Below are 23,496 nucleotides of genomic sequence, written 5' to 3' on the forward strand. Positions count from 1 at the left end.
TAAACGAGGCATAGAGTTTAAGAGCAGGGAGGTTATGCTGCAAAACGTTGGTTAGGCCACAGCTAGAGTGTTGTGTGCAGTTCTGGAATCCACATTATAGGAGCGATGTGAGAACACCAGAAAAGGTGCAGAGGAGATTTACCAGGATGTTGCATGGGCTGGATAGTTATAGTTACAAAGAAAGATTGGGAGATTGAGCTTTTTTTCCTTGGAGCAGAGGAGACTGAGGGGGGCACACAATTGAGATGTATAATATCATGAGGGGCATAGATAGATAGGAAGAAACCTTTCCCCTTGGTGGAGGGATCCATAACTGGGGGCATAGATTTAAGCTAAGGGACAGGAGGTATAGAGGGAATGTGAGGAAAACCGTTTTCACCCAGAGAGTGGTGTGAGTCTGGAACTCACTGGATTTGGATTTGTTTATTGTCACGTGTAACGAGGTACAGTGAAAAGTATTTTTCTGCGAGCAGCTCAATAGATCATTAAGTACATGGAAAGAAAGGGGAATAGAAGAAAATACATAATAGGGCAACACAAGGTATACAATGTAACTACATAAGCACCGGCATCGGATGAAGCATACAGGGGTGTAGTGTTAATGAGGTCAGTCCATAAGAGGGTCATTTAGGAGTCTGGTAACAGTGGGGAAGAAGCTGTTTTGAGTCTGTTTGTGCGTGTTCACAGACTTCTGTATCTCCTGCCCGATGGAAGAAGTTGGAAGAGTGAGTAAGCCGGGTGGGAGGGATCTTTGATTATGCTGCCCGCTTTCCCCAGGTAGCGGGAGGTGTAGATGGAGTCAATGGATGGGAGGCAGGTTTATGTGATGGACTGGGCTGTGTTCAGGACTCTCTGAAGTTTCTTGCGGTCCTGGGCTGAGCAGTTGCCATATCAAGCTGCGATGCAGCCAGATGGGATGCTTTCTATGGCGCATCTGTAAAAGTTGGTAAGAGTTCATGTGGACATGCCGAATTTCTTTAGTTTCCTGAGGAAGTATAGGTGCTGTTGTGCTTTCTTGGTGGTAGGATCGAGGTGGGTGGACCAGGACAGAATTTTGGAGATGTGCACCCCTAGGAATTTGAAACTGCTAACCATCTCCACCTCGGCCCCGTTGAGGCAGACAGGGGTATGTACAATACTTTGCTTCCTGAAGTCAATGACCAGCTCTTTAGTTTTGCTGGCATTGAGGGAGAGATTGTTGTCGCTACACCACTCCACTAGATTCTCTATCTCCCTCCTGTATTCAGACTCTTTGTTATTCGAGATCCGGCCCACTATGGTCGTATCGTCAGCAAACGTGTAGATGGAGTTGGAACCAAATTTTGCCACGCAGTCGTGTGTACAGGGAATAGAGCAGGGGGCTAAGTATGCAGCCTTGCCGGGCCCCGGTATTGAGGACTATTGTGGAGGAGGTGTTTTTGTTCATTCTTACTGACTGTGGTCTGTGCGTCAGAAAGTCGAGGATCCAATTGCAGAGTGGGGACCCAAGTCCTAAGTTTTGGAACTTTGATATGAGTTTGGCTGGAATTATGGTGTTGAACGAGGAGCTGTAGTCAATAAATAGGAGTCTGATGTAGGAGTCCTTGTTGTCAAGATGCTCTAGGGATGAGTTTAGGGCCAGGGAAATGGCATCTGCTGTGGACCAGTTGCGACGATATGCAAATTGCAGTGCATCAAGACATTCTGGGAGTATGGAGGTGATGCACTTCATGGCCAACCTCTCGAAGCACTTCATTACAACTGAAGTCCGGGCCCGCAGTCATTGAGGCACGTTGCCTGATTCTTCTTTGGCACCGGTATGATGGTGGTCTTCTTGAAGCAGATGGGGACCTCGGAGTGGAGTAGGGACAGGTTAAAGATGTCCGCAAACACCTCTGCCAGCTGGTCCACGCAGACTCTGAGTGCACGAAGAGGGATCTCGTCCGGGCCCGTCGCCTTCCGAGGGTTCACTTTCAGGAAGGCTGATCTGACTTTAAAAGCTGTGATGGTGGATATGGGTGAGTTATGGGCTGCTGGGGCACTCGACAGCGGATTGTTGGTTTCCTGCTCGAACTGAGCATAGAATGCATTGAGTTCATCGGGGAGGGGTGCGCTGCTGCCGGAGATACTGCTTAGCTTAGCTTTGTAGCCCGTTATGTTGTTTAGTCCTTGCCACAACTGCCGAGAGTCTATGACTCTAGCTCGGTTTGATATTCTCTCTTGGCATCTCGGATGGCTTTGCGGAGGTCGTACCTGGATTTCCTGAATAGGTCAGGGCCGTCTGACTTGAACGCCTCAGACCTGTCCTTCAGTCAGGAGTCACTCTCGCGGTTGGGGAACGTACGTACTGCTTTCTTTGGCACACAGTCGTCCACACATTTGCTGATGAAGTCTGTGACGGTGGTGGCATACTCATTTCAGTTGGTCGCTGAGTTCTTAAATATGGACCAGTCCACTGTCTCTAAGCAGTCATGTAAAAGCTCTTCTGTTTCCTCGGAACAGCACTGCACAACCTTCTTAGCTGGATTCTCCTGCTTGAGTTTCTGCTTGTATGCCGGGAGAAGGAGTTCCGTCTTATGGTCTGATTTCCCAAAGTGCGGTCAGGGGATGGAACGGTAGGCACCCTTGATTTTTGAGTAGCAGTGGTCATGAGTGTTGTCGCCCCTGGTGGGACAGGATATGTGCTGGTGGAATTTTGGAAGTACACTCTTGAGGTTGGCCTTGTTGAAGTCTCCGGCCACGATGAACAAGGCCTCCGGGTGTTCTGTTTCGTAGTTGTTTATAACTGTGTACAGTTCGTCCAGCGCCTTCCTCACTTTTCTTTTCACTTCTGCCTGGGGTGGGATGTAGACCGCTGTGATAATGGCTGAAGTGAACTCATGTGGAAGATAGTATGGGTGGCACTTCACGGTCAGGTATTCCACGTCCAGTAGGTTGCCAGGGTCGCCACATCCAAGCACCAGGAAGAGTTGATGAGGAGTTAAAACCCTCCACCCTTCGCTTTGCCTGATGACGCGGTGCGGTCCGCCCGGTGAATTGAGAAGCCTTCAGGTTGTATGGCACAGTCTGGTGAGGCGGGGGTGAGCCATGTCTCTGTGAATCAGAGTACACAGTAGTCTCTTACTTCCCTCTGAGGCAAGTCTAGCGTCTCACTGCCTGAAAGTCTCTCACTGCCAGAAAGGGTGGTCGAGGCAGAGACCCTCATAACATTTACAAAGTATTTAGATGTGCACTTGCGATGCCAAGGCAATCAAGGTTATGGGTCAAGTGCTGCAAAATGGGAATAGAATAGTTAGGTGGTTGATATTGACCGGCGCCGACACGATGCGTCGAAGGACCTTTTCTGTGCTGTAGACCTCTAGAACTCTAATCACGTTCGTCTAATTTATTCGAGTTCTTTGAGGAAATAACATGGATAATGAGGAACCTATCGGTAAGGTGTCCTTGGATCTCCAAAATTCATTTGATAAGGTATCATGTCAAAGGTTATTACACAAAATAAGAGTCCATGGTGTAGGGGGTAACATAGCAGCATGGATGGGGGATTGGTTCGCCAATAGGAAGAGATTAGGGATAAATGGGTCTTTTTTGGATTAGTGTTGGTGGGGTGCCACAGGGGTCAGTGCCAAGGCATCAACTACTTACACTCTGGACTTCTGGTGACGGCGGGCGGGAGGCGGCCGCACAATGGAGGGCTCCCGTTTGGAAACTGCATTTTTGGGGCTTTAAGCCCGGTCCCAGGGTCCACGGAGGGGCCAGAAGCAGGGAGAAGGCACGGAGGAGGCACAGTGAAGGCACAGGGAAAAAGAAAAATCAAGAAAAATGTTGAGGGTGAGCAAAAAAACGGCCGTTAAAAAAACAGCTGAAGGTCCGTCGGGGAGTGGAAAGGTCACCGAGGGGTCACCAAGGAAAATGGAGGCTGGAGCACCAGGGGAGGCCGCATTGCTTACGGCTGAAGAAATAACTAAGGTGATGGCGGCGGAGTTCGAAAAGCAGTTGGCGCAGATTGCGAAATGCATGGAGACGGTGAGGAAGGAGATGAGGGAGGTTTTGAGTGTGCTGGTGTAGGAGGCGGTGAGGATGGAGGTGGCGAGTGCAGTGGCGGAGGTGCGAGCGCAAGGGGAGGCGCTGAAGGAAGTGGAGGAGACGTTATTGCAGCACGGTGATCAACTTGCCTCGATGGGGAAGGAGATGCGGAAGGTGATGGGCACTAACAAGGATCTGTGAGGAAAAATGGAAGACCTGGAAAACAGATCCAGGCGACAGAATTTGAGGATTGTGGGGCTGCCCGAAGGAGTTGAAGGACCGAAGCCGACTGAGTATTTTGCCGCGATGCTGGCAAAACTATTGGGGGAGGGGGAGGATCCCTCCCGATATGAACTGGATCGGGCTCATCGGTCGTGGAGGCCTGTACCAAAGGCGAGTGAGCCGCCAAGGGCAGTGACTCTATGCTTCCGGAGGTACAGTGTGGGCCAGAGCTGGGCCAAGCAGAAGCGGGTGGTGCAGTGGGCTGGAGCTGGTATACGTGTATACCAGGACTTTACGGTGGAGCTGGCGAGGAGGCGGGCTGTCTTCAACCTGGTGAAGAGTGCACTGTACATTAGCAAGGTGCGGTGTGGCATTGTATATCCAGCAAAGCTGAGGGTGACTTACAAGCTCAGGGACTTTTATTTTGGAACGGCGGAAGCAGTGGAGGAGTTTGCGAAAGCAGAAGGACTGTGGCAGAACTGACAAATTGAGGAATGGCCATGTGCCGATGTAACCTCATGACTGTATTTTCTTCTTTTTTGTATCACTGCGCGCGGGTGTAGAGGCTAAAGGAGCCATGGTTGTATATATTTGGACAAGGGAAGGGACGGGACTTTCACTCGAAATGAGGGCTCTTTGGGGTGTAGGTGGATATGCGGGGTTGGTGTGCTAAAAGGGGATCTTTGGGCTTTCCTAGGGCCGGGCAGGGGGGAAAGGGACCCGGGGGGGGGGGCCTCCACGCTGGCCGGTTTAAGCCGGCCAGTGAACGAGTGTGAGGTGGGGGGAGGGGCTGCGGCCATCGGAGCCTGGCAGAACAGGGTCCGAGTTGTCTAGCCGGGGTGGAAAGTTGGGGGGAAGGAACCGAGGTTGGGAGGAGGAGTTTTACAAGAGGCAGTGGACGGGAGGAGCTGGAGACTTGGGGTGGGGGGAGCTGTGTAAGATTAAGGGTGACTACGGGTAATCCCTGATTCCTTTTTGTCATTTGTTTATGTAAACATGCGGGTTGAGGTTTGGGGGTCGGTGGGTAGATGGGATCGTTGTTATTATGGGGATTGACATATCTTGCTGACTATTGTTTATTGTTGATGGATGTAAATGTGGGAGAAACTGTGAAAAAGGAGGCAAATAAAAAAATTATTTAAAAAAACCTACTTACAATCTATATAAATTACTTGGATGAAGGGAATGTATTATTGCTAAATTTGCCAATGACAAGTATTTGGCAGATGGAGTTTAATGTGGGAAAATGTGAGCATTGTGTCAACTTTGGCAGGAAAAATAGAAAAGCATTATACTATTTAAATGGAAAAAGATTACAGAACTCTGCAGTACAGAGGGATCTGAGTGTCCTGGTAAACAAATACAAATAGCTAGTATGCAGGTACAGCAAGTGAATAGAAAGGCAAATGGAATGTTGTTGTTAACTGCAAGGGGAATGGAATCTAAAATAATCTAAAAGGGCAGCACGGTGGCACTGCTGCCTCACAGCACCAGGGACCTGGGTTCAATTCTGGCCTTGGATAACTATCTGTGTGGAGTTTGCACTCTCTTTCTGTGCCTGTGTAGGTTTCCTCCTGGTGCTTCAGTTTCCTCCCAGTCCAAAGATGTGCAGGTTAGGTGGATTTGCCTTGCTAAATTGCCCCTGTCCAAAGTTTAGGTGGGGTGATGGCGATAGGGCGGGGGTGGGGATCGGGTGCTCTTTCACAGGGATGGTGCAGACCCAATGGGCCAAATGACCTCCTTCTGTATTGTAGACATTCTATGATTCTGTGAAAGTTTTGCTACAGTTGTACAGGGCTTGTTGAGACACAATCAGATCACTCATGATGGGCAGCACGGTAGTGCAGTGGTTGTTAGCATGTTGTTTCACAGCTCCAGGGTCCCAGGTTCGATTCCCGGCTTGGGTCACGGTCTGTGCGGAGTCTGTACGTTCTCCCCGTGAGTCTGCGGGTTTCCTCCGGTTTCCTCCCACAAGACGTGCTTATTAGGTAAATTGGACATTCTGAATTCTCCCTCCATGTACCCAAGCAGGCACCGGAATGTGTCGACTAGGGGCTTTTCACAGTAACTTCGTTGCAGTGTTAATAATGTAAGCCTACTTGTGACAATAAAAATTATTATTATATCATGGAGCAGGTTGAGGGGCCAAATTGTCTACTCCCGCTCCATGTTGGCATCATGCGGTCTGTTAGGTCACACTCTTTGGGAAAAAACTCTTGACCCTTGTAGTTTGAAATGTGACATATTTACCAGTGACACCATTTAAAACAGTTGTTTAGATACTGATGGAATTTACTACAAAAAATTGTCAAGATATTCTCAACGGCCGTATGTTCAAATACACCGAGGAATAAGGCCATGAATTGGGACACTTTGTGGCGCCCTCTCACCTATCTCAGCCTTTGTTTCCAGGATGGTGAGGGGACGGACGCGCTTTTAGTTGATATTGACGGTCTCTGCTTGTCCCTGCGCCGATGGAGAAGGGCTGGGTCGTGAGAACGGTAACGGCCGCGCTCGAGCGCTCGAGCGGAGTTGCGAGCAGGTGGCGCGGCGGTGGGCGGAGTCCGAGCGGCGCTCGAGAAGTGGGCGGGGCTGAGCAGCGCACAGCTGTGGGCGAAGCTGTTCGAAAGGGGGAGCGGGCGGAGACGAGCAGAGTGGGGTGGGCGGAGACGAGCAGAGTGGGGTGGGCGGGGCCGAGCGGCGGAGGGGGCGGGGCCGAGCGGCGGAGGGGGCGGGGCCGAGCGTGTGACGTGTTTACGCGACGGCGACAACAACCCAACCCTGGCCGCCAACATGAAGCCCGCAGTCGGACTGGCAGCGTCGGCGAGCGACTTCATCTGACAGCGCCTGCCACTCGCTGGGGTGGAAGGGCAGGGGGTGGGGGGAAACGGTCAGCCTCTTTCGGAGGAGCTGGGATGGAGAAGAGGGGGTCGGCAGCGAAGGTAACGTGACCGTGTGAGTGCGTTTAGCTGGTGTGTTTGTGCTGAGCGGGAGGCCAGGCCGGGCCTTGCAGCGGCCCGGAGTGGAAAATTTCATCCTGATCTGAGCTTGTAGAACAACCGAGTCCCAACTCCCGTCATTGGGCGGACTTACAGTGTTGTTGGCTGATAACGTTGTGGTAGTTGGGCTTTAATCGGAGCTTGCTCATCAGACACTTCAACCCTTCCACTTTTACAAATTCGCTCTTTTGTTTCTCATTAGGAAATGTTCATGGCATTTTTGCAAAACCTGACATTTAAAAGTATTACCCAATTTGTCGCCTATTGGGCTTTATCACTGCACATTAAGCTACAGATTATAAATTGGGGCAAGTACAATTTCGATACCTGGCTGGCATAACAATAATTGAGAAATAAACACTTGTCTCATGGCCAATCGGTCAGGAATGTCACTTGTCTTTTGTTCCAGATGCAACAGCAATAGAACAGTTTTGTAAATTTGCTGGTAACTTCTCATTTGAGTTCTGGCATTATTTTTTCCCCTTATAGCACCTTCTGATCCTATGTATCTGTTACAAATGATAAACTACCCTAAGATAAGTTTATCTGTAGCACTCCGGTCAGGAATGTGGCACAACTGGTGCTGCAGGAGTTTAGAGTCACGGGAAGCATGAGTGAAGAGTGAAAAATGTTTTTCATTCTAGTGTGGTGGAAACTGATCAAAACTGATCAATGTTTTGCTATATGGTGAAACTGGTTTGTAGTAATACACGTGTTGCCATGTAACTTAATTTATAAACATTGGAATTGAGCATTTTGTCTGTTTTCTGAAAGTTTAAAAATTACTCTTGAGATTCAATTTTATAAAAATACCTTTTATTTGAGTCACTGAATTTCTGTACATTCAATCTCCATACTTCAACACTATAGAAACGTTGCTTGGATAATTATTTCAGTTTAAAATGTTAAAATATGTCTCCTTTTAAAATTGGAGGATTTTAATTCTTTGTCTTGTCTTTCAGGTTTTGTTTTTTTAGACAAGTAACTCTGGAGTTAGCTAAAGTTGAAGTTGGTCTTGAGCAACTGCTGGGCTTATATCCAAGCTAATACAGCAGAGACGTTGGTTTCACATACTAAATCTACTGAATAATATGATTGGTTGGAGAGTAAATGCTATAAATTGAGCATTTCTGCTGGCACTCTTGTTGGTTGAGATTGAAACCAGCTTTAGCCCTAATGTAGTAATTGGACACATGAAGTACACTTGGGACCGAAAAATTGGTTGTTACAGTTTTCCAGTGTAAATTTTGGTTTTTACGATGTTGTGAAGCAGCTATTAAAAGTTGATAGTATATAATTTTTAATTCATTTACGGGATATGGGCGTCGCTGGATAGACCAGCATTTATTATCCATTCCTGGCTGCCCTTCAGAAGGTGGTGGTGAGGTGACTTCTTGACCCACTGTCCCTGAGGTGTGGGAAAACCCACATGCTGTTAGGGAGGGAATGCTGGGCAGCACGGTGGCACAAGTGGTTAGCACGGTTGCCTCATGGCATCGAGGTCCCAGGTTTGATCCCGGCAAACCCATGTTTGCGTGGGTTTCGACCCCACAATCCCAAAAGATGTGCAGGATAGGTGGATTGGCCACGATAAATTGCCCCTTAATTGGAAAAAAATGAATTGGATACTCTAAATTCATTTTTAAAAAGGGAGGGAATGCCAGAATTGTGATCTGGCGACAGTGAAGGAATAGTCAATATATTTCCAAGGTCAGGATAGTCAGTAATTGAAGGGGAGCCTCCCAGGTGATGGTGTTCCCAGGTACGTATCTGCTGCCTGTGTCCTTCTAGATGGTTGTGGGTTAGGAAGGTGCTGTCTCTGGAAACTTGGAGCGTTCCTGTGGTGAATATCGATGATGGTACACACTGCTGCCACTGTGGTGGTGGAGTGATTGAATGTTTGTGGAAAGGGCAGCAATCAGGCAGGCTGCTTTGGCTTGGATGGTGTTGAGCTTTTTAAAAAAATAAAAATAAAAAAAAATTGAGTACCCAATTCATTTTTCCAATTAAGGGGCAATTTAGCGTGACCAACCCACCTACCCTGCACATCTTTTGGGTTGTGGGGGCGAAACCCACGCTAACACGGGGAGAATGTGCAAACTCCACATGGACAGTGACCCAGAGCCGGGATCGAACCTGGGACCTCAGCGCTGTGAGGCTGCAGTGCCATGCACTGTGCCACTGTGCTGCCCAGGTGTTGAGCTACTTGATGAGTGCAGCTCCAACAACACTCAAGGCAAATGGAGAGTATTCCATTGCACTACTACTTGTACCTTGCAGTTGATGGGCAGACTTTGGTGAGTCAGGAGGTGAGTTACTCGCCACAGGATTCCTAGTCTTTGACTTGCTCTGGTAGCCACATTATTAATGTGGCAAGTCCAGTTCAGTTTCTGCTCAACGGTCATTGATAGTGGTGGACTCTGTGGTGGTAATGCCAGTGAATATCAAGGGGTGATAGTCTGATCCTCTCTTGTTGGAGATAGTGATTGTCTGGCACTTGGGTGGCATGGATGTTACTTGCCACTTTTAAGCCCAAGACTGGAGATTCGTATCTTTGAAACTTTCATGAAGTGCCATCCAGTTTTGAAATGTAGCTCCATTGTCTATCCACAGATGTTGACAGACCTGCTAAGATTGTCCAGCATTTTGTCCAGCCCATTCCTGGCTGGTCTCCCAAATTCCACCCTCTGTAAATTTGAGGTCAGCCAAAACTCTGCTGCCTGTGTCTTAACCTGCAGGAAGCCTTATTCCCTTATCACCTTTGTGCTCGCTGACCTACTTTGACCATTGGTCAAACGCCATCTTGGCTTTATAGTTCTCATTCTTGTTTTCAAATTCCTCCATGACCTTGCCCCCAAATGTCTGCAAATCTCCTCCAGCCCCACAACCTTCCCTGGAATATGTGTGTTTTTCTCATTCTGCTCTTGGGCATTCCCAATAATGGTTGGCATGTCTTCAATTGCCTAGGCCCCAACCACCATAATTCCCTGCCCCCATCACTTGGGCAACACGCTCACACCTCTCTACCTCGCTCTCCTTTTTAAGACATTCTTTGGCCAAGTTTTGGTTATGTGGCTCGATGCCATACTTTGTTTTATAATGCTCCTGTGAAGTGTCTAAAGACATTGCATTACACTAAAGACATTAGTTTATATTTATAATGAAATAGTAAGTAGTGGGCGGCACGGTGGCGCAGTGGCTAGTACTGCTGCCTCATGGCGCCAAGGACCCGGGTTTGATCCTGGCGCCGGGTCACTGTTTGTGGAGTTTGCACATTCTCCCTGTGTCTGCATGGGTCTCACCCTCACAACCCGAAGATGTGCAGAGCAGGTCAATTGGCCATGCTAAATTGCTCTTTAATTGGGGAAAAAAGTAATTGGGTATTCTAAATTTAAAAGAAAATATTAAGTCTAATATTGTACAGTCTTAACACTTTACATTGCCCCAAATAGCAGTTCTTTCACAAAATTGAAATGATATGTTCTTGTAAATATATTTAATAAGGCTGCAGGGATGATTAAATGGAGAATGGAACATGGTTATAGAGAGTGACATCAAATTCTAATACTAAATATAGTAATATAATATGCAACATTTATTTTGTCAAAGGTTTATTGTATTATGGGTGTTGTCATACAGTTTCTAGATTAATTTTCAAGTTTATAAGTACAAATATTGCAGCAGAGGCTAAGAGACCGTATTGATCTTTAGAGAGCTACCAATAAATAATCTTATCAGGGTGCAATTAGATATTGGGGCCACAGACAAGGTATTTTGTTCAGTGGTTGTACTTCTGGTTTTATCTCTCAAATGATGTGAGGCATTCACTTGTTGCATAGAAGACGGAGTCTGTTCCTGACACCAACACTGCCCTGGTCAAAACCATGAATGATATCCTTTGTGATGGCAAACATTGAGGAACAATCTGTCAATATTATTTGATACAGTTGGTCATGCTATGCTCCTACACAACTTCATGGGAAGGTGGTGGTATAGTGGTATTGTCACTGGACTAGTAATCCAGTAAACCCAGGGTAATGCTCTGGCGAACTGGGTTTGAAAATTTGAAAATTCAATATTAAAAAATAATCTGGAATTAAAAGTCATTGAAACTCTTAGCCTCTGCTATGGTTCCCTAATATCCTTTAGGTAGAGGGCCCAATTCTTTTTTTTTTTCCAATTAAGGGGCAATTTAGCATGGTCGATCCATCTACCCTGCACATCTTTTTGGGTTGTGGGGGCGAGACCCACACAGACACTGGGAGAATCTGCAAACTCAACATGAATCGTGACCCGGGGCCGGGATGAACCTGGGACGTTAGAGCTGTGCTAACCACTGCGCTGCCTGGTGGGGGGGCAAGGTCTTTAACCAGCCAGTGATGCCCACGTCCTGTGAATGACTAAAAGAAAACCTCTTCTCCATAAGTCAACTTCTGGTGTTAATGCACCCAGCGTAACTCCAGCAATAGCTCCTCCTCCTGATCTGACATATTTATTCCTTGGAGTACACTAGGATGCATTTTTAACTCCTTTGTCATCCCTCATCAATATGCTGATTATATATCAAAAGCATGCGTCACCCCTTCCATATTTCCTGCAACAGCAGCTAGCAGGGTCTGGCAGTGTGGCTAGCAGTATGGGCGGCACGATAGCACAGTGGTTAGCTTCACCGCGCCAGGGATCAGGATTCGATTCTCGGCTTGGGTCATTGTCGGCGAGTCTGTACGTTCTCCCCATGTCTATGTTGGTTTCCTCCGGGTGCTCTGGTTTCTTCCCACAACTCCCAAAAGACTTGCTTGTTAGGTGAATTGGACATTCTGAATTCTTCCTCTGTGTACCCGAACAGGCGCCGGAGTGTGGTGACTAGAGGATTTTCACGGTGGCTTCACTGCAGTGTTAATGTAGCCTACTTGTGACACTAATAAAGATTATTATTATTATTATTATTATTAACTCTGTCACATTGGGGCGGCACGGTTGTTCGCACTGCTGCCTACGGCGCTGAGGATCCAGGTTCGATCCCAGCCCCGGGTCACTGTCTATATGGAGTTTGCACCTTCTCCCTATGTCTGCGTGGGTCTCATCCCCACAACCCAAAGATGTGCAGGTTTGGTGGAGTGGCCACGCTAAATTGCCCCATAATTGGAAAAAGAATAATTGGGTACTATTGCATAGATCATTTCCCTTTTTTATATTTTGTTCATGGAATTTGAGCGTTTTCTGCCTAATTGCCCTTGCTCACCATGACCTTCTTGAATCAATGCAGTCTATGTCATTTAGCCACACTAATAATGCTGTTGGGGAGAGGGTTTCAGCAATTTAACCCAATGACAATGAGGGACTGGTGATCTGGTTCTACATCAGAATGCCTTAAGGGGAACTTGCAGTTGTTTACATGCGTCTGAGGATTTGTCCTTCTGGGTGGGAAGAGGTCATGGGTTTGGAAGGTGCCATTGAAGGAGGCTTGCTAAGTCACTGAAATGCATGTTGTACATTGCTGCCGCTGTGCACAGATAGTGGAGGGATTGAATTTGTTCTGAATGAGTTGAGCTGTATTTGGAACCACACCCAGACAAGTGGGGAGTATTCTGTCAAACTCGGACTCCTAACTTGTACGTTGTAGTTGGTAGAAAGGCTTTGGGGAGTTAGGAAGTGAGTTTATTGCTGCGGAATACCAAGCCTCTAACCTGTTCTTGTAGCCACAGTGTATCTCTGGTCCAGTTAGGTTTCTGGTTAATGGGGGTTTCAGCCCCCCACCCCACCCTTGCCAGAATTTTGATGGTTCAGGATTCTATGACAGTAATACCACTGAAAATCAAGGGAGAAGGGGGTTAGACTTCTGCTTATTGTAGATGATCATTGAGTGGTATAAATGTCCATTGCAACATATGGATCCAAGCCTGAATGTTGTTCAGGTATTGTTGTGTGGAACTGCGCACCATACAACCATCAGCAAACATCCTCACTTCTAACCTTATAATGGAGGAAAAGCCCCTGAAACCGATAATGATTGGATTTGGGATCCTCCAAGAATCGGTGCCATTTACGCGGCGCCAGCCGCGGGCCGCTGGAATCGGCGGGGCCGCTGATTCTCCGGGCCGGATGGGCCGAGCAGCTGCGCCGATACGACAGAGTCCTGCCGGCACCGTTCACCCCTGGTGGCTGCCAGTGGGAACTCTGCGGGAATGGTCGGGGGGGGGGTCTCCTTCACCGGGAAGGGCCTCCGATGGGGTCTGGCCCTCCAATCGGCGGACCAGCCCCCCCCCCCCCCCCCCCCCCCCGGCCTACTTTCTGTCGCGGCCGGCCCCTGAAACCGACTCCATCTTGAGCCGGGGCCGGCGCGCTAAAAAAGTCCTCTGTGCATGCGCAGGATGGCGCGTCCAACTGTGCATGCGCGAGTTGGCCCAGCGCATGCGCGAGTTGGCCCAGCGCCCATTTGGTGCCGCGAAAGGAGGCTGGGGCGGCGTCAACCGCTCCAGCGCTGTGGGGCAAGAATCATACGTAACCGGGCCCGGTTCGCGCCGTCGTGAAACGCAACGGCGCAAACTCTTGGGCCCGATATTGGAGTACTGTCCCCAAAACCTTTCACTGTACCTCCGTACACGTGACAATAAACAAATCCAAACCCACCCCCACCCAAAAGGCCAGCACATTCTTCCTTAAGATATGGGGCTCAAATATTGCCCACAATATCCCAAATGGTGTCTGACCAGAGCCGCCTTCCACCTCAGCTGTACATCCCTGCTCTTGTATTCTAGCTCTCTCGAAATGAATGCTAACATTGTATTTGCCTGCCTTCCTTTTAAAAAAATAAATAGATTTAGAGTACCTAATTGAGGGGCAATTTAGCATGGCCAATCCACATATTTTTGGGTTATGGGGTGAGGCCTTTTTCCTGTGTCAGTTTCTGCAAAAGTCTGAGCTGCAGCTTTTAGGGGCTGGTTTAGCACAGTGGACTAAGACAGCTGGCATGTAATGTAGAACAAGACCAGCAGCACGTGTTCAATTCCCATTCAAGCCTCCCCGAACAGGCCCCAAAATGTGGCGACTAGGGGCTTTTCATTGAAGCCTGAAGCACTTATTGTGACAATAAGTGATTAAATTTATTTTTAAATTAAAAAAAAAAAAAAAAAAAAAAAAATAATAAAATATAATAATAGAGTACCCAATTATTTTTTTTTCCAATTAAGGGGCAATTTAGTGCGGCCATTCCACCTACCCTGCATATCTTTGGGTTGTGGGGGTGAAATCCACGCAGACGGGGAGAATGTGCAAACTCCACACGGACAGTGACCCAGGGCCGGGATTCGAACCCGGGTCCTCAGCGCTGTAGTCCCAGTGGTAACCACTGTGCCACATGGCCCCCCGAGCTGCAGCTTTGCAGGCTGCAGCCTGTCTGTGCTCTGGCTTTGGCCAAATTTCCCATCGATTCTCGCGGGTGGCCATTTTAGGTGGCCGCATATCCCTCATCTTGATCCTGAATGCGAAGCGTGGTGGATCACCGATTTGGACCAATACGTGCCCTGCATTCCCGGTTACCTGTCGGTCAAGCAAGACCCTAATTCTACTATACAAGTACATACTACATAATACATTAAAAGGTGACTCAAAATTTCACGCAAGTACCCAATTACAAATATAAAATGACCTTATTCTTTTTCTTAATAAACAATTTTAATGAGGTATTTTTGGCATTATAAACAGCAACAGTATAAAAACAATGTACAAAGAACAATAGACATAGTGCAATCACCGACTCCTCCCAGCCTGTCTAATTGACCCCCTATTCTACACTACCCCCCCCCCACAGACGATTAATTCTCCGCAAAGAAGACCATGAATGGTTGCCACCTCCGGGCGAACACTAACAGTGACCCTCTCAAGGGAAATTTAATTTTCTCTAGGCCGAGAAAGCTCGCCATGTCAGTTAACTAGGTCTCCGACTTCGGGGGCTTTGAGTCCCCTCCAAGCTAGCAGTATCCGTCTCCAGGCTACCAGGGAAGCAAAGGCCGGAACATCTGCCTCTTTCTCCTCCTGGATTCCCGGGTCTTCCGACACCCCGAAAATTACCACCTCTGGACGCATTGCCACCTTGTTTTCAATACTCTGGACATGGCGTCCCCAAACCCCTGCCAATATCCCCTAAGATTTGGACACGCCCAGAACATGTGGACATGGTTCGCTGGTCCTCCCGCACATTTTACACCTGTCCTCCACCTCAAAGAATCTACTCAAACGTGGGCCCGATGGACCACCTTAAATTGGATCAAGCTGAGCCTGGCGCATGTTTTTTTTTTTTTAAATGTTTTTTTATTCTCCTCCATTTTCACATTTTCTCCCACATTTACATCCATCAACAATAGGCAATAATCAGCAAGATATGTCAGTCCCCATAATAACAACAACGATCCCATCTACCCACCAATCCCCCAACCTCAACCCGCATGTTTACATAAACAAATGACAAAAATAAATCGGGGATTACCCGTAGTCACCCTTTATCTTGCACAGCTCCCAACCCCCCACCCCAGGTCTCCAGCTCCTCCCGTCCACTGCCTCTTGTAAAACTCCTCCCCCTACCCTCGGTTCCTTCCCCCCCAACTTTCCACCCCGGCTAGACCACTCGGACCCTGTTCTGCCAGGCTCCGATGGCCGCAGCCCCTCCCCCCACCTCACTCCCGTTCACTGGCCGGCACACACCGGCCAGCGTGGAGGCCCCCACCCGGGTCCCTTTCCCCCTTGCCCGGCCCTAGGAAAACCCAGAGATCCCCTTTTAGCACACAAACCCTGCATATCCACCTACACCCCAAAGAACTCTCATTTCGAGTGAAAGTCCCGTCCCTTCCCTTGTCCAAATATATACCACCTTGGCTCCTTTAATCTCTACACCCGCTCGCAGTGATACAAAAAAGAAGAAAATACAGTCATGAGGTTACATCGGCACATGGCCATTCCTCAATTTGTCAGTTCTGCCACAGTCCTTTTGCTTTCGCAAACTCCTCCGCTGCTTCTGCCGTTCCAAAATAAAAGTCCCTGAGCTTGTAAGTCACCCTCAGCTTCGCTGGATATACAATGCCGCACTGCGCCTTGCTAATGTACAGTGCCCTCTTCACCCGGTTGAAGGCAGCCCGCCTCCTTGCCAGCTCCACCGTAAAGTCCTGGTATACACTTATTCCAGCCCACTGCACCACCCGCTTCTGCTTGGCCCAGCTCAGGACCTTCTCCTTCACCCTGTACCTACGGAAGCACAGAGTCACAGCCCTTGGTGGCTCACTCGCCTTTGGTACAGGCCTCCACGACCGATGAGCCCGATCCAGTTCATATCGGGAGGGGTCCTCCCCCTCCCCCAATAGTTTTGCCAGCATCGCGGCAAAATACTCAGTCGGCTTCGGTCCTTCAACTCCTTCGGGCAGCCCCACAATCCTCAAGTTCTGTCGCCTGGATCTATTTTCCAGGTCTTCCATTTTTCCTCACAGATCCTTGTTAGTATCCATCACCTTCCGCATCTCTTTCCCCATCGAGGCAAGTTGAATAACGTCTCCTTCACTTCCTTCAGCGCCTCCCCTTGCTCTCGCACCTCCGCCACTGCGCTCGCCACTTCTGTCCTCACCGGGGAAACCGCCTCCTCCACCAGCACACTCAAGACCTCCCTCATCTCCTTCCTCACCGTCTCCATGCATTTTCGCAATCTGCGCCAACTGCTTTTCAAATTCCGCAGCCATCACCTTGGTTATTTCTTCAGCCGTAAGCAGTGTTGCCTTCCCTGGTGCTCCAGCCTCCATTTTTCCTGGTGACCTCGCGGTGACCTTTCCACTCCCCGACGGACCTCCAGCTGGTTTTTTTTTTCTCACGCTCGACATTTTTCTTTGGGGTTTTTTTCCCTCCTGTGTCTTCTCAGTGCCTCCTCCGTGCCTTCTCCCTTCTTCTGCTGCCTCCGCGGACCCTGGGACCGGGCTTAAAGCCCCGAAATTGACGTTCCCGAGCGGGGGCTCTCCATTGTGCGGCCGCCTCCCGCCCGCCATCACCGGAAGTCGAGCCTGGTGCATGTTGCGGTTGCGTTGACTCTGCTCAATGCGTCCACCCGTAAGCCATCCTCCATCTCGCCACCAAGCTCCTCCTCCCACTTAAGCTTCAGCTCCTCGGTCTGCGTCTCCTCCGCCCCCATAAGTTCTTTGTAGATGTCCGAGACGCTCCCCTCTCCCACCCATCCCCTAGACACTACCCTATCCTGGATCCCCCTTAGTGGCAGGAGTGGGAAGGATGATACCTGCCTGCGCAGAAAGTCCCGCACTTGTAAATATCTATATTTGTTCCCCCTTGCCAGCCCAATCCTCTCCTCCAGCGCCCTCAATCTAGGGAAGCTCCCCTCTAAGAACAGGTTCCCCCATCCTCTCAATTCCTGCCCTTCGCCATACTCTGAACCCCCCATCCAAGCTCCCCGGGGCAAACAGGTGGTTGTCACCATATTGGGGACCAGACCGATGCTCCCACTGCTCCAACGTACCTCCTCCACTGACCCCAGATCCTCAAGGCCACTGGGCTGGTAGAGTAAAATGACCTTATTCTAATACTAACATTATTTCACTGTACCTCTGTGCACGTGGCAATAAACAAATCCAATCCAAAAAGTATATCCCTACTTCAGTACAAAACCTTAAGAATGCTCTTATTTTGGCATAAGTTACACAAAATGTCAAATGTCATTGTGAAATTACAAAATTGGTATGAAGTACAAAGAGTAAAACATCAGTATAATATTACGAAGTATTAAAAACCTCAACAAGAGGGCCTAAATAACTTCTAGAGGCGGACCCAGGTAAACCTGGGTACTTAGTGCAATCAAGTACAGGTGCCAGGGAATTTTCTGAGTTTGGCTGAATTAAAGGGGCTCGTGTTGTAAACATAGGTTCCATGTCCTTCCTGGTGCTTAGTGAATTTTGTCTTCCACCTGCGGAATTGGACTGTGAGGATTATGAGGCAGATTAAGGTAAACAGGATGAGGGCGACAGCCAGGTGGGAGGACGACAGCCTGGTGGGAGGCGCACCATGGGGTGGATCTGAATGTTAGAGCCCCAATCCCAGAAATCATCCCACCAAGTAAGTGGTGGCCTTAATTTCTGTGATCTCCGGGTGACATCCTGTGTGTCTTTGTATATTTGCAGGCTGTAGTCAGTCTATGCTCTGGCTTTGGCCAAATTTCCCATCGATTCCTGTGGGCGGCCATTTTAGGTGGCCACAGTTTCCTGCTCGAACTGAGCATAGAATGCATAGAGTTCATTGAGGGGAGAATTCCACAGAATCCCGACAGTGCAGAAGTAGGCCATTCGGCCTATTGAGTCTGCACCAACCCTCTGAAAGAGCACCTCACCTAGGCCCACTCCCCCACCCTATCCATGTAACCCCATCTCCAATACCCAACCTAACCTTTGGACAGGGGCAATTTAGCATAGCCAATCCACCTAACCTGCACATCTTTGGACTGTGGGAGGAAACCAGAGCACCCGGAAGAAACCCATGCAGACACCGAGGCACCGAATGCTCAGGCTCTGGCTGCGAGGCACCAAAGGACTCGCCCCTCACCAGTTGGTCCTACAAGACATGAGACAGGACCCATGATTAGACCATGAAGGGGATGTGGGGGTGAGGGGCGTGCCACATGTGTCTCGGGGAACCGCACCTCAGCGGGGTCTCACTTCTTTGTCCAATGCCGATCTCCACCTCGGCAACTGCCCTTTCCTCGGGCCTGCCAACCATATCCAATGCCCGCTGCTCTGCCATGGTGAAGGAGTGCAGGTCCACCCCCCCCCCCCCCCCGCCCGCCCCTGTCTTCTCTCGCTCCCAGCGATATGCCTACTTTTGCCAGTAAGGGTCTTCCAGAATATTTAGAATCACAGAATCGCTACAATGCAGAAGGAGGCTGTTTGGCCCATCGAGTCTGCACCGGCCCTCTGAAAGAGCACCCTACCTTGGCCCAAACCCCACACTATCCCTGTAACCCCATCTAGGGCCAACTTAGCATGGCCAATCCACCTAACCTGCACATATTTTGACTGTGGGAGGAAACCAGAGCATCCAGAGGAGATGCTGGGGGAGAAGGTGCAAACTCCACACAAACAGTGCCCAAATCCCTGGCGCTGTGAGGCAGCATTGCTCACCACCGTGCCACCCCCTATTGTATTTAAAATACTGTTGTTTATCATCTCTAAATGTAATGGGATAACTAGGGAAAGAGTAGGGCCTATTAAGGACCATGGGTAAATCTGTGGGTAGAACCAGAGGAAATTGGTAGGGTGTTCTGAATATTTCACATCTGTCTTCACCCAAGAGAATGGGAAGGTAGTTAAGGAACTCTGGGAGACAGATTGTAAGGTTTTTGAGCAAATTGTCAAAGGGAGTGACAAGGTATTGGCGGGCTTAAAAGTGGACAAATCTCCAGGGTTGGATGAATTGTGTCCCAGGCTGCTGTGGGAGGCGAGGGAGGATATTGCTCTGACCCAAATTTTTAATTCCTCTCTGGCCACGAGGGAGGTGCTAGAGGACTGGAGAACAAATGTGGTCCCACTATTTAAGAAAGGATACAAGACAAGCCAGGGAACTACAGACCAGTGAGTCTCATGTCCGTGGTTGGGAAACTACTGGAGAAGATTCTGAAGGAAATGAAATGAAAATTGCTTATTGTCACAAGTCGGCTTCAAATGAAGTTACTGTGAAAAACCCCTAGTCGCCGCATTCCGGCGCCTGTTCGGTGAGGCTGGTATGGGAATTGAACCGTGCTGCTGGCCTGCCTTGGTCTGCTTTCAAAGCCAGCGACTTGGATTCTCTGTTAGCACAGGGCTATCTCCACTTGGAGAGGCACGGGTTGATCAGGAATAGTCAGCATGACTTTGTCAGAGTGAAGTCATGCCTAACAAATTTGATTGCATCTTTTGAGCATGTAATCAAGTGTGTAGAGAAGGGTAGTGCAGTTGATGTAGTTTTCATGGAATTCAGCAAAGCCTTTGGCAAGGTCCCACAATGGAGACTTATTAAGAAGGCAAAAGTACATGGGATACAGGGTGATTTGATAAGGTGGAATCGTAATTGTCTTAGCGGTAGGAGACAGAGGGTGATGACAGACAGCTGCTTTAATGTCTGGAAGCCAGTGACCAGTGGCGTACCACAGGGATCCGTGCTGGGCCGCCTATTGTTTGTCATTTATATAAATGACATGGGTGACAATGTGGGGAGTTGTATGTAAGCTTGCGGATGACACAAAAATTGGTTGGGTGGTTAACAGTGGGTTACTGGAAGATATGGACGGGATGGTCAAATGGGCGGATAAGTGGTAGGTGGAACTTAACCCTGAAAAGTGTGAGGTTATGTACCTTCTAAAATGTAATTTGACAAGAAAGTATACTCTGAAAGGTATACTCTGATACTGGGTCTGAAGAACAAAGGGACCATGTCATGTTTGTCCATAGATCTCTGAAGGCAGAAGGGCAGGTTAATTAATAGGGTGGTGAAAAAGGCATATGGGACACTCGCTTTTATCAATTGGGGCATCGATTACAAAAGCAGGGAGATCATGATGGCGCTGTATAGAACTTTGGTGAGGCCACAACTGGAGTACTATATGCAATTCTGTCCACCACGTTATAGGAAGGATCTAATTGCACTGGAGGGGGTACAGAGAAGATTCACCAGAATGTTGCCTGGGATGGGACATTTATATTATAGAGCGAGGTTGGATAGACTTGGTTTGTTTTCTCTAGAGCAGAGAAGACTGAGGGGTGACTTGATTGAGGGGCATGGACAGAGTGGATAAGGAGCAGCAGTTCCCCTGAGTTGAAGGGTCAGTTACGAGGGGACACAAGTTCAAAGTGAGGGACAGGAGGTTTATGGGGGATTTGAGGAAAATTCTTTTTACCCAGAAAATGGTAACGGTCTGGAATGCACTGTCTGGGAGGCTGGTAGAGGTGGGATGCCTTGCATCCTTTAAAAAGTACCTGGATGAGTACTTACCCTTGAACGTTATAGTGTGCCATAGGCCAAGTGCTGGCAAGTGGGATTAGGTGAGCAGGTCAGGGCCTTTTATGCGTGGGTGCAGACTCGATGGACCAAAGAGCCTCTTCTGCACTGTAGTATTCTGTGATTTGAAAATATTTGGTCATTATATTTTTGACCATGGATATCAGTGAATTGTTGAGAGGCTATGTCATCTAATGAATAGCATACATCCGTAAAAAGCTCCCTGTGTATTGGTAGTTGCCACACCTCTTCCGCGAAGAGAGAATGCGATCATGGCAATCTCTCCATTCCTTTGCCAATGCCCTCTTTGTAAGCTGCTGGTCATAATATTCCTTTCCATATTTTCCAATCTGCCCTGACTGCAGGAAGATGCAATGCATTGTTCCTTTTCCAAGTGCAACACAGATTGAACACTCGGATATCAAACCGGTGTTCTTAATTGAGATTTTACAAGTTCCTGTGGTGCCACTACGTAGCCCTAACATATCTCCTATTTCCATTGTGGTTATTGTATAGGTCCCAATTTGAAGTTACTACTGTGGGTCTTGTGCAGAAATGTTTTATTTTCTCTCTCGTGAAGTTAGAGTTGTACTACAACACGCAATCTGACCTACTTATGAAAGAATTATATTTAGTGACTTTTTGAAAATGTAATGACACCACTGGCAGAGTCTCAGTGAATAAATATTAGAAATTGCTGTTCCCTTGCCAATATCAAGGTTAACACAACCTTCTTTATAAAATGTGGATGTAAGTGACATCTACAGGATTTCCGATTAGTAGTACGTCTGCAAATTCCTCATAGCCATACTGCTTTAAATTATATGCACACAACTGTGTATAATCACATCTGTACAGTCTACTCCATTTCACCCTGTACATTTAAGTTACAGATGTAAATAATGCAACAGTTTTCATTTCCATAATGATCCTGTCATATTGAAATAATATCTGACCACTTTACAGGGCAGAAGATAATGGACATCCAAGCAGGAGGAAGGATATAAACATTTGGGGGAAGCAGGTGGACCATGACAGCACTCTGCATTTTGTCAACACATTTATGAAATGCATGTCTCACACCTGCTCATCTTAATTTATTTGGAACATATATTTACCTTTTGTGTGACTTGAGAAGACTAGAATGTTTCACAGTTCAAATATGTTGGCTTAGTTGGTTAGCAGACCAACTCTTTGGGTCGTGCATAACTCGTTTCAGCATCTTGATATATATATTTTTTAATTTAGGAGTGTACCCAATTATTTTTTTTCCAATTAAGGGGCAATTTAGCGTGACCAATCCACCTAACCTGCACATCTTTGGGTTGTGGGGGTGAAACCCACGCAGACAGAGGGAGAATGTGCAAACTCCACACTGGGACAGTGCCCAGGGCCGGGATTCGAACCCGCAGCATCTTGATATATTATGAACTCTTACTTAAAACTGGGAAATAAAGTTTGTTACAGCAGAGCTTTTTAAAAAAAGAATGGGAAAGGTTTGCCTTTCAAACTGTGCTAAATTCTTGAAGCAGAAACTACACATCTACACATCATATTCATATGAACAGGGGGCTGTTGTACCTTAACACTAGACCAGTTTAACTGCCTACATTTGGAGTAAACCTTTACATTGTATTAAGTAAGCATGGTTCAACATTGTGTCACTCTCCCTCTGCCATTGCAGCATTACTTCCTGCTTTGTTCTCGCAATTACTGAGAACCAAACACACTGTTGTTTCATGATGGTTCTTGGGCTATCATTGCACTTTTCTGCCCTGTATCTAATTTGTCCCGCCATCTCCTTAGGTCCTACAATGGCTATTTCAGTGTGGCACAAACATGCCTTTCTTTAACAATGTGTTCATTAAGAAACATTACTTGAAGGAATTTTCATTGAATGAGCAGGCCTATTTTCACCAATTGTGTTCTATTTGTTCTATATATTTTTGTTGGTCTGTGCATCTGCCAGTGACTTCAGTCTTTAAACATCTTCCAGTACAATAGTGCCTTTTAGGTTTGTTGTTTTGGTATCAAAACAGGTACTGTAAAATGAATGCTTGAGAATCTTGTTTAAAGGTCAGCACACACAGGTAATAAACAGTAGGATTCCTGCTTGAATGACTTCAACAGTTGGTAGATAAGGTTGCAATAAATTAAGTACAATATTTTTTTAACACATTAGAACTTTCTGTTTGGTCCTCAATGTGGATGCAAGGTTGCTGGCAAAAGTGCTGGCCACGAGGATCGAGGACTGTGTCCCGGG

General features: G+C 47.8%; 1 protein-coding gene and 1 long non-coding RNA gene across 2 annotated transcripts in view; one reads left to right on the forward strand and one right to left on the reverse strand.

Annotated features, from left to right (window-relative positions):
* The window catches only part of LOC140387159 (uncharacterized), a 29,899-nt gene extending 23,210 nt beyond the window's left edge, over positions 1-6,689 (reverse strand). The window contains exon 1 of the long non-coding RNA XR_011933744.1: positions 6,618-6,689. This is a non-coding gene — a long non-coding RNA (uncharacterized lncRNA). The remainder of the gene's footprint in view (positions 1-6,617) is intronic.
* Positions 6,690-7,002: 313 nt separating this feature from the next.
* secisbp2l (SECIS binding protein 2-like) overlaps positions 7,003-23,496 on the forward strand; it is a 121,834-nt gene continuing 105,340 nt past the window's right edge. Inside the window, exon 1 of the mRNA XM_072470250.1 lies at positions 7,003-7,169. The gene's annotated coding sequence lies outside the window, so the exon portion shown is untranslated. The remainder of the gene's footprint in view (positions 7,170-23,496) is intronic.

Source organism: Scyliorhinus torazame, chromosome 12, assembly GCF_047496885.1.
Source record: "Scyliorhinus torazame isolate Kashiwa2021f chromosome 12, sScyTor2.1, whole genome shotgun sequence".
In the NCBI taxonomy this organism is placed as follows: domain Eukaryota; kingdom Metazoa; phylum Chordata; class Chondrichthyes; order Carcharhiniformes; family Scyliorhinidae; genus Scyliorhinus; species Scyliorhinus torazame.